The sequence below is a fragment of the Mytilus trossulus genome, chromosome 9, assembly GCF_036588685.1.
Source record: "Mytilus trossulus isolate FHL-02 chromosome 9, PNRI_Mtr1.1.1.hap1, whole genome shotgun sequence".
NCBI classification, from domain to species: Eukaryota; Metazoa; Mollusca; class Bivalvia; order Mytilida; family Mytilidae; genus Mytilus; species Mytilus trossulus.
Window position 1 is genome coordinate 48882677 of NC_086381.1, and position 10213 is coordinate 48892889.

The 10213-nt window shown below is 29.1% G+C and overlaps 1 long non-coding RNA gene across 1 annotated transcript; it reads right to left on the reverse strand.

Annotated features, from left to right (window-relative positions):
• Positions 1–1086: 1086 nt before the first annotated feature.
• Positions 1087–7190, reverse strand: LOC134683959 (uncharacterized). The gene is made up of 4 exons (XR_010101124.1): positions 7175–7190; positions 4296–4325; positions 2290–2468; positions 1087–1272 (listed from the first exon to the last, which is right to left on the reverse strand). It is a non-coding gene; the product is annotated as an uncharacterized LOC134683959 (long non-coding RNA).
• Between the last annotated feature and the right edge of the window lie 3023 nt (positions 7191–10213).

A 10213-nucleotide genomic window follows, 5' to 3' on the forward strand; every position in this document is an offset into this window, starting at 1 on the left:
CGGGGTCGATGCCACTGCTGGTGAAGATTTATTTCCCCGAGGGTATCACAAGCTCAATAATCAGCACGTTTTGTGCAGACATGAATTATCATTGATATGGCTATATTAATAAATTAACTGTTTACAAAATTTTGAATTTTTTGAAATACTAATGCTTTTCTACCTCAGGCATAGATTACCCTAGCTGTATTTTGCAAAATTTTGAGAAAACTTTTGTCCTCAATGCTCTGTAACTTCGTAATTTGTTTGGCCTTTTAAACATTTATTAGATTCGAGCGTCACTGATGAGTCTTTTGTAGACGAAACGCGCATCTGGCGTATATACAAAATTTAGTCCTGGTATCTATGATGAGTTTATTTATATCTTTTCTCTATTTTTTTTAACGCGAAATGTAAAACAAAAAGATAACTTAGTTATTTCCATTCGTTATGTTCATGTTCAAGTTCAAAGAACAATTTGTCTGATCAAGAATATTTGTTACATGAGTTATCCCTTTATCTTTTACTTAAAAAAGATAACACTATCTACATTGAACATTCCATTTTATATCGACCAAGTCGTCTTTTCTCTGTTGAAGAACGAAAATATTTGTGTAAAAAATAGTGAAATTGATATTTTTAGCACGATTACGCGAACAGAAGGACTTTTAGTTAATCTAGAAGAAGATGCAGTTCCTGCTTCATTATGTCACCAAAAGACAAGTAAAATCAGATGATGTAGAGTTTTCTATGATATATTATAAATACATGTACAAAGTGACTAAGGAGCATGGAACTACGACAAATGTAACATATACGATTGTCTCACAGCCAATGATACAGATTTTCTGTAAGTGACAACCAATCATGACCATTGTGTTTTCTATGTTTTGTTGACATTTGTTCTATTTTTTTAATAACACAAATTGTATTATAAAAAGAACCCAGTCCCTAGATTTTTCAAAATTTCCTGGTTTTTTTAAATAGAGAGAAACACATACATGTATATGACATAAAAATGCTAAATATGATTGCGACATTAATTATACTCGTTAAATAAGCTGTTGAAAAAACTGATTTATTCAAACATATTATACATTCGTGTTATTATAACAAGATATTTCATATTATTTATTGTTTACAACAACTGTATTACAGTCGTAGTTATAGTGTTAAAGATTTATTGTACAATAATGAAAGAAGTTCATGGAGTCTAATTGTTTAATTAATTTCATGAATAAACCAATTTTTCATCTTCTGAACACCATTTACTCAAGCGCCATTTTTCCATATCTGAAATATAGAAAATATAAAGAATAAATTCATAACTATTAAAATTTTAAAATGGTAAGTAATGCTTAATTTACGATAAATATTTATGAAGCAGAATATGTCTTACTTATATGTGTAAAGTATGCCATACATTTATATTAACTGTGCTTATTGATGTGTGTTTCTTTATTTTACTTTGTTTAGAAGTATAGGGCGATGGTTGACATCTCACAAAACATGTTTAACCCCCCTGATTAGATGTGCCTGTCCAATGTAAGGAGCCTCTGACCTTTGCTTGTCTGACATGTTTTTTTTAAATTGTAGTTCATTTAAATACTTAGGAGTTTAGTATGTCGTCAATTTTTACTGAACAAGTAGACATTTGTATTTAAGGGCAAGCTGACAACCACCTCCGGCTGCGAGATGTTCTCGTTACATTGAAGACCCATTGTTGGACTTCGCTCTTTGGTCGGTTTGTTGTCTCTTTGACATTCCCCATTTCCATTTTCAATTTTATAATGAGACAATCCCAAATTCTAGTATTCACACAGAAATCTTTTTCACACAGTCAGTATTTTCAAATCGTCATTCACTAATTGTATTGCTACGCAAACTTTAGACACTCCAAATAAACACAACGTTGACTTACAATTGTATTGACCAGACTCACGTTTTGTCTGTATAAAACTCACCAAATAATGTGGTGTTTTCATTATTTATTATCAGTGGTGTTGAAATCAAACTTCATAGTTAAAAGGAGATATCAAATATGAAGAGCATTTGAAATAAAATGTCCAAATACGTGAGACTAACACGGCAAAAACAACCAACAATTGAATAAAAAAACTAAATTATTTAGGGAAAAAAGTAAAATACCGAACTCCAAGTGAATTGAAAATAGAAAGTTCTTTAAAACTAAAAAAATTGTAAACTCAAAAGCTGTACCACATCTAACTTATTGAAAACACTTTTATCATCCAGACTTGGTACAGCAACGTGTATGTTTCTTTTGAGAATTATCATGGTACAAAAACTCACCCTCAATTGCCATCATAATTGTAATCTTGATCATAAAGAATATCCTCATATGTATTTGTAGACCGTTGTCCTTTTACATCTAAATAATCATTTATTAGGTTATATAAAGACCCTAAAGATAACTGTTTATTTTGTAGGTATACTTCTGTTATAGATGCTGTGTCTGTGTCTCGGAAATTCTGAAAACAGAAAACAAAATTTTAAATGTTTTGAATCTAATAATAAGAAAAACTAAAGACTATCAAAAAGATAACGGATTGGTGTTTAGTTAGTTTATTTACTATTTTTGTTGTACAAAATGTTTAAACAAATGGCGAATATCAAATTCATTCACGCGTGCTCGTATTTCTGAATTTTTGTAAAATTATTCATCTTATTTCATTGTTTAAAATAAAATCATGTAGAAAAGTCAGGAACTATAACAAATAGTTACGTGCATATCAAGTCTTTGTCGAGGAAAATGAACATACACACATCCGCTACTTCTGTATGTACTTGTCCCAAGTTAGGAAATTTAATTTAAGTTATTGGTTACTGTTGTATATAATATTTATCTTTCGTTAATAATTATTTTGTTTAATGAGGTATTTAATTCTTGTTTGACTTGTTTTACATTTTTGTATTTTCAATGCCATTGATTGCTTGCTAAACATATGACAGTTGTTGTCCATTCATTTAATGTGTTTGAATTTTTGATTTTGCCATTTGATTTGGGACTTTCCGTTTTGAATTTTTCTCGGAGTTCAGTGTTTTTATGATTTTAATTTTTGATTCTTAAAGAACTATTGGTATATGATTTTATTGTTTCGCATTAAAATACCTAATTGGTTCTTGAAATAAATATATTGAAATAATAGGCTAAATATATATTTACTAATATATATGAATTGCTTTTCTGGTTTGACCTTCATCAGTAACAAGGTGTACAATCAAAATCACGTGATGGATATACACACACCGGAAGTAACAGTCGAGCAGACCGCTTGAAAGGTAAGTAGTCGTATTTACTTGTTTATATCAATAACATTTAATAAATAAGGTAGTGCACCGAATGTCGGATACTATTTAGTTTTGAAATACACAATTTTCCTTGATGGAAAGCGTGCAGTTAATGCTAACACTTCGACATAGATAAATTTCGAAAATTGAACTGTGTCGAAGTGTTTGCATAACTGCACGCTTTCTAGCAAAAACAATTGTGTATTTTAAAACTACATACTATCCGACATTCGATGTGCCAACTTATTAATCAAAATTTAATTGATATAAACAAGAAAATGCAACTACTAACCTTTCATGCGGCGAGTTCGACTGTTACATCCGGTGTGTGTATATCCATCACGTGATTTTGATTGTACCCCTTGAGTAATGTTATTCAGCGTCATGAAATATAATTTGACGTCATTGATACAATAATTACATGTACATCATGTATATTTAATCATTTTGAGGTTTATCTGTATCCTAAAGCATACTTTATAAATCACAAAGACATCAATGTGCCATATTTTGCCAATCCCCATGGCTTTATTTTAAATCAAATGTTATTCTTCAGTACAAAGTCTATGATTTAGATGTTTCATTTTATCTTTAGAAATCGAATCTTCAATTTGATTCTCGATTATACCTTTGATAAGGTGATTGGTAATAGAGTAGAAGGTCAGTGCATTTGATCTATGGTTTAAATATTAATAAATAATATGCTTGAATATATGAAGATACGTTATGGTAAAAGTCATGATTAAACAACAAATGTTTGCACACATTCACAGATGAAATAAAATATTATCTCCTAATATGATGGCAACTCCGAATGTGGACGATACTCAAGCATATATTCAATGGACTTCCAAATGAATGCTAAATATAGATACATTAACCAAAGGCTGTGCTACAGCTACAGGTTGGTATTGATGTATATGATGTCAAATACTTTTGTTGTCTAACATTACTATATTTGTACAAAAACTATTAGAAAAAAAAATATTCCAACAATTATAACCTACCGATATTGTATCACTATTTCTTTTCCTCATCTAAAAAAGAAAGAATACAGTTAGTCTTAATATCATACGAGGGAACGTTTCATCTACTGTCAAACATGTATATTCCTTTTACTCGCTTTTAATCATCATTTACATAATCTTGGTTATACATTCAAAAGCCTTCATCAAACTGTTGTGAATGGTTAGAAACGTAATAACTCATCAATGTAAATCAAATGACATATCGTTAATTTACTTTTTTGGGTACATATACTACAGTTATTAAATTATTCAAGCTCATCTAAATTCTGAATTTGTTGTTTGTCGTTTATGACAGAAAAAGAAGAATTCGGTGGCATCAACAGAGAGTTGCTGATAATCATCAATATCGTCATTCACAGATATGATCCCTTGTACGAAAGTGACTTTTATATTAGTTCTATTTTATTTCGTCAGAGTTTGATATAGGTCTGGGACTGAAAACTAAATTGGCTTCATGAATCACCGATGAGACTTGTATTGTAGGAATATGCATTTTGTGCAGTAAAATATTTAAATGTTATTTAAACAAACTTGGTATCTCATTGTTGAAGGTCGTACGGTGACCTATAATTGTTAATGTTTGTGTCATTTTGGTCTTTTGTGGATAGTTGTCTCATTGGCAATCATACCACATTTTCTTTTTTATATTGTTAAGTTCATTAATTAATGTACTGATCGACGTTGTATTTTGTATCAATTTTTTTCCTTTTCTATTCCAAAATTTCACCACCCGAAGGATTTACTGCTAAATAGAATATTGTCAACCCTTGCCTTCTCCGTATCGACAGCAAAAGATATGTATTTGTTGTACTGGTAAAGGTGTAAAAATGTGCGACAATGTTCGATCAGAAAAAGGAACTTACATCCGAAAGCTTAATGTGATACTTGATAAAAAAACAAATGGGTGAAAATGCTTCTTTTCTTGATATGTCACAGTTTGACGTCTCGAAAAATAGCATTATCGTTAGCAATAACACTATAGCTACCTCCAATCTGATTGTGTCTTATGCTTTTAAACAGTCAAAGTTAATCAATGAATTATGTCTACTCTGTCACAAGCAAAAGAGAAGCGGGTGATAACAAAAGGATATTAAAACTGCAAAGTCAAAGGCAAACTGACAAAGCCATATCATGTATGTATGATTGTATACCAATGTTTTCATTTATTTTTTAAGAAAGAATTAAATGACTTTGTGTATTATTATACAGAGTCATAAAATATAAAATTGAGAATGGAAATGGGGAATGTATCAAAGAGACAACAACCCGACCATAGAAAAAACAACAGCAGAAGGTCACCAACAGGTCTTCAATGTAACGAGAAATTCCCGGATTTACATCATAACCCTTGTCAGAAACAACATTTCATAGACCAAATGTGTTCGTAACATCTACAAATCAGAATACATTTTACTGATTTTTGCAATATATATAATTTATAGCATCTCAAGCAAATATAGCAACACTATCCTATGATTATCGTGTAATCAGATCTTAAGTAAATACAATATCTCAAATAATGTTGTGAACTTGATGAAATCTTAAGCCATTCATTTTCAAATTAAGAATCATCAAATGGAGTATTATGACGTCATTGATTCTATAAAATATAAAACGCAAAAACGCATAAACACAGACAAACTCTAATAAACTAAGAGAAATATGTCCATTACCGTACCTCAATCCTTTAAAGAAAAACACTAAGTGTACTTGTTATGATTAATTTTATTTTTCATTTTTATGCCAAAATATGGACGTTAACGTTATTTTTGGTAAGTAGACGGTAAATGTAAAAACATTAAATTAACTTTTTTTTAAAAATCAAACCCTATTTGTAATGCATATTTAAAACGAGAAAAAAATGTGTACATCATGGTCAAATAAACGGACGTCGACGCACCATGTCTTTTTGCTTTTGAGAGTTACTCTGATTATTTTAGTTTTTGTTTGTTACCTTGAATTTATGCGATTTGATCATAGGTAAACTACTGTTGTCTCAATTTAACTATATGAAACTAATAGGGGATCATCTGGTCCATTTTTTGTTGTTTTTATTATTTAAGAATGAGTGATAAATAAAAAAATACACGAAAACAAACGAAGTTGCATGCAATTTGACATCGTCACAACATAAAAAGTAAATTTGTTTTGTTGCCATTTTCACCCTATGATTAAATAAGATGAGTATAGCAATAGCATAACATTAAACTTATATACACAGACTTTCGATAAATTTATTTAAAGTTTACAGCTCTGTGCAATTGGTAATTTGATTAGATTAAGACTAGTCAAAGCATCAAGAAACCCCATAGAGAATTCAAAGTGAAAATAAAATATATGTTTTCGATGCGTTTAACGTTCGCCATATACCGTATAGCGGGTTATTTTCGCGGGTGTAAAATTTCGCGATTTTCATTGATAAAGGTATACGAAATATTTTGGCGGTTATTATTTTGGCGGATTCTAAACTTTTATCAATACCTTTGCATGTGCACTTTTAAATTGGCGGATTTTAATTTGGCGATTTTGTTCTATCCGTGAAAATAAGCGAAAATTAACACCCCGCGAAAATAACCCGCTATACGGTATATATATTAAACCTATTTTACAAATATATAATCGATTGTATATTTCAACCTTTAAATGCTACATATATCATTTGATTTATATTCAGATTTCGTTCAATGCATACAAAGTGTCATCAAAGTTCAAATATCGCCTAATTATGTAATCTTTGTCTTATATAAGTCACCGTTTAGGTTGAACATTATGGATGTAAGATTTGTTTAACTTGGCTTAATAAATGGGTTGACTTAAAAATGTCTGTCAGATCTCAAAAACAAATAAGAAATACTTACTCCACCAGGACAATTCTGAAACAATAAAATACATATAATAAAAAAAGATATTATATACAATTGTTTAAAAAAAAAACCCAATGACTACGATTTTACAATCATTATCACAAATTAGATATATGGGAAAAGTTTGATATCTCCTTTGGAAGTTCAAATAATAAAGAAAAATCCGTCACAATCCCAACGTAATAACCATACATTGACGTACTCTTTATTGTATCATTTGAATAGCGGTATATTACTGTTGTCTTTTTTTAGATAGATTAGCACTCATGGAAAATGGTAAAAAAAATAGAACTTAAGGACTATCTAGTACTTTTTTAGTACCCATAAACTAAGGATGCTAATTTCTCATACACATACTTACTCATTGATGTATTTTATACTCAAAACAACAATTCAAAACTATTTTGCATGAAGCTTTTGAATAAAATAAATTTAAAACTTACAACTTCTTCTCTTTGTTAGCAGTAAAGTTTCACATTTTTTCTAATTCAAAAACTTTGTATATCGTTTGCACACAAATCGTTTACTTGGATTTACTTCTAACAGGAACACCAAACTCGATATATTTTAAAGTCAAAGGTTCATGAGAATGGAAATAATTTATAAATGTAACGACAGTCTCGCAGTTTATCGTAATTGTTCTAAACTGGTATCAATATATAACTTAAATAATTTATTATGAAGTTTATAATTACAATGTGTTCGATTTTCATTTAAAATTTAGACTAACAAAAAAACAAGGAATGAATAGCAAATTGCAAAATACACATTGTACTGCTTATATGAAAATTGTTGCATTCGCCTAGTGACCAGTGTATTTGATGCAGTCATTTATAATGTTTACTTTCATGTGCATCGATGACTAACAGTACCAAATTTTTCAGTCATACAATATATATGTTTTATTTCTATATGTGAATTTGACTTACCCGTGGATGTATCTGTAATAGATGAAAAAAAAATAGTCTTTAAGCAAACATGTAGACAGATGACAGATATTTTATAAAATCTACAGGAAATGATGTTATAAATCAACTGAAGATAAATTTTGTAAGACCTAGATCTCATATTTGGTCATTTGCAATATATATGATATGTCGACAGATTATAGATTTACAGGTATTATATTAATTGCCTAAATATAGAAGTTTGTACACTATTTTTGGAATTGAAGCTGATATCTTTATTGTCAAATCTAACTATATGATATCATAAATATCTTATTGGTTACCTTTAAGCATTTATTCGAAACGTATTAAATAAAGGATAGATAAAGTGAAAATCGGTATAACTAATTAATCAGAAAATCTGATAGTTTTCATTAGGTTAACAAAATTTTTATATAAATGAAATAAAAAGCAATTGATACTTACCACACACATCTGTAATACGCAGCAATAAAAAGAAAAGAAAACATTTGTTAATTTCAAAATGTTTAGAAATATGATATAAAATAATACATATGAAAAGTATTCGAGCGTCGGTGGTAGCTTTTTACCAAATGTTAACTTAAACAAAACAAAATAGCTGAGTTTAGTTAGTTCAGTGATTGTCCTTTGTTGATGTACATCACAGTTAGTTTACATCTGTTATTTTGCACATAAATCAGGCTGTCAATTTTCACGTGTGAATTGTTAAACTTTGTCTGTTTTGTTCCTTTATTGCTTGCTATGCTTAAAATGTACATTGGGCCAAAAAAACATCTAAAAGTATTCAAAAGTAGAAAGTAGTGTACACGAAGAAAATTTCTTTTAAAAGTATAAAACAATCAAGGGGTACATGTTTCAATCAAATATTTTGGATTCATGAATATTCGTTTGATAACAATTTTCGAGACTTTCGTAGGTACAGAGGAACCACGAATTTTAATATTCAACGAATATATAAATGAATGTATGTTAGACTTTGCCAAATCCACGAAATGAAATATCTACGAATATGCAAGTTCATTATGAAAATTGATACCATGAAAATAAATGAATCCACATTATATCAACTGCAGCAATACAAAGAATGTCAATGAACTTCGAAAAAAGATTTCATTCATTGCTGTTTGCGGTTGATTGTCTTAAAAAATGTGGTTTTTTTTTAGCTTTCTGTCTCTGTATACAATGTTGTAACTTATATTTTAATGAGATAATAAAACAAACTTACCACCTTCAGAGAGCAATTAAAATGGAAACAACATATTGTTTAGTATAAGATTTACAATTAAAAGATGTCAAAGATTATCTTTAACCTTTTCGTATTAAACACACAAATATTTATAGCATATAACTTTTTGTCCTGAAAATAATTGTACTTTTAAATTACAATATTGTTAACGTGTTATCGATTAATATGCATACAATCAAGGTTGATTTTCGTATAGTACATGATGACCATCACTGTGCAGAAAGGTTTCGTTTAGAAACAATTGTTAAATATAAGTTTTGAATGTGAAAATTTGAGAAAAGTAATATTAAAACATCGTAAAAAACGCCAAATTTGGTAATTACATTTTAAATTTTTTTTAATTATGCAAAGTTTTACATACCCGTAATCCCTGTTAGCATAATGAGAAAAAACACATAAATATATTACATGTATCTAGCATGAAAGAAAATATTATTATAACATATTATGAAACATAAATATATCATCTTGCATGAAGGAAACACCATAAGGACATATCATCGAGTATGAAAAGTACAATAATAGTAATATAGTAAAACATTTTATACATAAAATGTCTTGCTATATAACCGTTATACATATTGATTATAGCTGCTCATCAAAATAATGTTTTTGTTTTGGTAAATGAACTATCAACAAGATGTATGATTAAAGCCGTCTCTCTTTATTTCAGCAATACCAATCGCTAGTTAAGCTAAACTAAAGTTGAAATATTTTATTTAGATTAAATCTCATTTCAACGTGATTATGATTAAGGTATAGATATAAATATATAATTATATTGTCTTATTGTGTCATTTGCATTAATAGCAAGTTCATCTCCAATTCGGCCATTTTGTCTGTACTGAATAGTTTGAT